The sequence below is a fragment of the Haliotis rubra genome, unplaced genomic scaffold, assembly GCF_003918875.1.
Source record: "Haliotis rubra isolate DU_JTF1 unplaced genomic scaffold, ASM391887v1 Scf362, whole genome shotgun sequence".
Lineage (NCBI taxonomy): Eukaryota > Metazoa > Mollusca > Gastropoda > Lepetellida > Haliotidae > Haliotis > Haliotis rubra.
The window spans coordinates 1051780-1056426 of record NW_025767038.1 but is presented as its reverse complement, the minus strand read 5'-3'; the positions used below and the strand labels follow the sequence as shown (position 1 = coordinate 1056426).

At 41.6% G+C, this 4647-nt stretch overlaps 1 long non-coding RNA gene across 1 annotated transcript; it reads left to right on the top strand.

Annotated features, from left to right (window-relative positions):
- Positions 1–273: 273 nt before the first annotated feature.
- On the top strand, positions 274–3463 carry LOC124285561. The gene is made up of 4 exons (XR_006900837.1): positions 274–333; positions 779–910; positions 2240–2386; positions 3415–3463. It is a non-coding gene; the product is annotated as an uncharacterized LOC124285561 (long non-coding RNA).
- Positions 3464–4647: the final 1184 nt, after the last annotated feature.

Here is a 4647-nt window from a genome sequence, read left to right as displayed (position 1 = left end):
GACAAAATACAAACACACTCTCTTAATCTTCACTTTTTGTCCTTTGTTTAATGTACGAATACAAATGTCACTGATGAAATTAAGTCTGTATAAATAATAGCTGGTCGGTCTTCCTTCGGTAACTTTATTTCAGACCCAGCAAGAATCCGGTCTTGTGTGCTGTACTTAAGTAACACGAGCTCCTCCACGGGCCTCCCTTGCTATACCTTCTCATCCGACACCCCTGTCAGAAACGGCGGGATGTACAGTGCAACATGTGATGGCATTGGAAGATATTTCAATCTCGATATCAAACACCACATACCCTCAATCTCTGTGAGGTCGAGATATATGGTATGGGGTTATTAAATTTCTTCAGAGATAGATACAAGTTCAATCATTAGTTAGGTGTTGAAAACAGGCCACGATCGGCAGATATGTGAATATAGGACTGGGTGTATACATCTGTCAACGATACAGGACACACATATATACGTTTGCCATGATCGGACACATATCGACGAATATCAGATATGGACATTCAGTATATGTAATGCATATGTAATCTGTATATGTAATATCACTTTGTCATGGGTGACGTGACGTCTTGAACAATGCTATTGCGTCACGTTTCTTCTATGACGTTGCGTTCCTAGACACTCGTGCCTAAATATATCAGCATATCCCTCGCCTCGCTCGGGAAATACCAACATTTAGGCACTATTGTCGTAAACATAGTATGACATTGGTTCTCATATAATATCCTCTATTTATTATTCTCTATATCTCCTATTTTCAGTCTGCAGCCCAGGATTGTTTGGTGAAACCTGTAATAGATTTTGTCACTGCGCTAAAGAGGAGTGTGACCATGTAAGTGGTGTGTGTCCTGGAGACTGTAGACCGGGCTGGCAGGGCGACAGGTGTGATACAGGTGAGGATATAGTATGAAGGAGGTTGATGTGAGGTATGTCAGGAGATTCATACAGTGGTGTCAGTCATGTAAACTGTAGACCAGGGTGGCGGGGAGACAGGTATGATACAGGTGAGGAGATCCAGTCAGTGGTGTCAGTCATGTAAACTGTAGACCATGGTGGCGGGGAGACAGGTGTGATGCAGGTGAGGCGATTCAGTCAGTGGTGTGTGTCCTGGAGACTGTAGACCAGCGTGGCGGGGAGACAGGTGTGATACAGGTGAGGAGATCCAGTCAGTCAGTGGTGAGTGTCCTGGAGACTGTAGACCAGGGTGGCAGGGAGACAGGTGTGATACAGGTGAGGAGATCCAGTCGGTCAGCGGTGTGTGTCCTTGAGACTGTAGATCAGGGTAACAGGGAGACAGGTGTGATACAGGTGAGGAGATCCAGTCAGTCAGTGGTGTGTGTCCTGGAGGCTGTAGACCAGGGTGGCGGGGAGACAGGTATGATACAGGTAAGGAAATCCAGTCAGTGGTGTCAGTCCTGGAGACTGTAGACCAGGGTGGCGGGGAGACAGGTGTGATATAAGTGAGGAGATCCAGTCAGTGGTGTCTGTCCTGGAGACTGTAGACCAGGGTGGCGGGGAGACAGGTGTGATACAGGTGAGGATATAGTATAAAGGAGGTTGATGTGAGGTATGTCAGGAGATTCAGTCAGTGGTGTCAGTCATGTAAACTGTAGACCAGGGTGGCGGGGAGACAGGTATGATACAGGTGGGGAGATCCAGTCAGCGGTGTCAGTCCTGTAAACTGTAGACCAGGGGTGGCGGGGAGACAGGTGTGATACAGGTGAGGAGATCCAGTCAGTGGTGTGTGTCCTGGAGACTGTAGACTAGGGTGGCGGGGAGACAGGTGTGATGCGGGTGAGGCTATAGTGTAAAGGATGTTGATATGACGTACTAGTATGTCAGGAGATCAAGTTAGTGGTGTGTCAGTCCTGGAAACTGTAGACTAGGGTGGAAGAGAGACAGGTATGATCTTCACAGGTTTTGAAACAGGTGAAGAGAATGTGTCTCAATCGAATGAATTCTGATACAAAAGTATATTTCCTGAACCGATGAGGGTAATGTAATGTCTGTATACAAATGAAATCTTATTTATTCCAAATTTATTTTCTTTTGAAAACTGCTTCAAAGCGCTGACCGTGTGATTATAACAAGAAGATTCATACAACATAACATCACCATTATTTTGACTTCAGAACACCCGGATAGCATAAACATTGATGTCGATTGCTTGAAATCCCGATGTGATCGTTTGACAAATGCTCAAATTGTGTTTTTCCCTGTAGAATGTGATGCTGGTCACTACGGAGTCAACTGTGTGAACACATGTACTAACAGGAAGTGTTTTGATGTCATATCGTCATGTGATCGCCACATCGGGTCATGTGACAGGGGATGTCTTCCTGGTTGGAGAGGTGTGGACTGTACACAAGGTACGGGGCGGTGGGATAGCATAGTGGTTAAAGTGTTCGCTCGCTCGTCACGCCGAAGACCATGGTTCAATTTGTTAAGCTCATTTCTGGTGTACTCCAGCCGTGATATTCCTGGAATAATGCTAAAAGCGACGTAAAAAACCATACTCACTCACTACACAAGGTACATGCTGACATCTGTTATTTAAATCACAGAGTACTCCAATATTTATCAATATGTGATATGCAACTCACTACCTCACGTTCATTTGACGGGATATTACATTTTAGTCACAATTTACTATTGAGAAAGTATATGCTTGAGTCGGTTCTTGGAGTGCATGAGATCTATTCTGACAGGGACTCAAAATAGCGTAGATCTGGAATGAATGAGGAGTTGTAGGAATATCTATAACTTCATGTAAAACATTTGACTAGTCGGTTTAATTGAACGTTAACATATAGGGGCCCTGAATATCATCTTCTGTTTTCAGTGATTAGTATGTCCTTTTGTATTGTTATTGCCTTATTCTATATTTTTAGTAATAAATGTGCTGCAATCTCTTCAGTGACATCTGTTTGAATAATCCTGCAACTGTGTGCACGTATTTTTTAAAACACTGAAAAGCTTACAGTTACAAAATACTGTGTCCTCATTGGTTGTTGAAGAATGGGCGAGCCTTTGTTGCAGTATTGCATTGCTCGATGTCACTACTTTAGTACTGATGTTTGTGTTACTAATTGAATAAGGGAGTAAGTCAAGGTATCATTGACATACGTATAATAATCAATTACAATATCTGCTTCTGTTTATACAGTAAAAGCACTGTACCCATTAGGCGTATATATACACATTTTGCACTTCGGTTTCTACGTTTATACTTCAATTAAAGTCATAAATATCAAAGTAAATTCTCATGCGATTACAAACCACTGATATGCAGGAGCCGAACTAGTGATAATCAGCGTGCATAACTGAAATTTAATCGTACACTAAACGTGTTAAGTAAGCCATAACACATAACGATTACACATGTTTTCCCCTACAGAATGTAGCAGCGGAACCTATGGTCAGTACTGCAGCATGGCGTGTTCAGATCGAAAATGTGCAGGAGATTCGTCTTGTGACCATGTGAGAGGAACATGTATTTTGGGATGCGTTTCTGGATGGATGGATGAAGACTGTAATGAGGGTAACGGCACATTTTACATATCAACACAGCTTCACGTGTTAAACACACGTGCAAACCTCCAGAGATGTTCTATTGTTCTACATGTTTTGTTACTTTAACGTTATTGCATTATAATATAAATATAAAATAATATATAAGTAAGACACCACTTGAAATTAAAGAAGTTGTTAATGGTCGTCGATACTGATAGACGTAGATAAGCACAAGGCGATCAGTGGATGACACAACTCCATGTAACCTAACCCTATGGCACGATCGATGAATCACGTCATATATACATCAGTTATTTTGTACTGTATTGCTTGACAGTGTTTGTATGTGTTGTAAAGTCTGTGACTACCAACATTACCGAGCTAACTGCGCTGAGGCCTGCGCCTCAGACACTGTATGGGGAAATCTACATGGGGATGTGACTATGGGTGTGAGACAGGGTGGACAGAGACTGACTGCAGGGGTAATATTCCCCTCTGCAGACATTTATGACTTAATGAGTGTCATGTGAAATCAGGACAATCATAACAAAGGTTGCTTCATTTTCTGTAGGGATGTCTGTTTGAATTAAGTTTACAGGATATCTAGATCTGCTTGTATAATTGTATCATGTCTCTCTCAAGTATTAAGGTGAAAAAAATATGATTTAGGTGCCTAAAAGTAACCACATTCACCGAACTGTAAACTCTTTCGCCAAAATGAAACTACTAAGCTATATGTATTTGCAATAATGTTAATTCACTAATAATGTTCGCCAAATGTATACAAAAGTATTAATGTATCATCGATAACGGAATATGCGCTGTAACCGTTCACACAAAGAGATGCCAATATATAAATGTTGTGACAGATATATGATTGTCTGTGTTCAATCAAAGAACAAATAGTGTCTGCAAAGGAAACAATTACTTAATTGTCAAAGCACGATATTATTCGTAATGGGCCTAATTGCCATTGCAGCTAAAAAGTGTTATTTCATTTCCATTGTCTTTACTCCAGCAAAACAAACCACTCAAGGGGAGGAATACTTACTTACTTAAAACAGACCATACACGGAGACAACATCGAACTGTAAACTTCAATTCCACTCTTTTGACC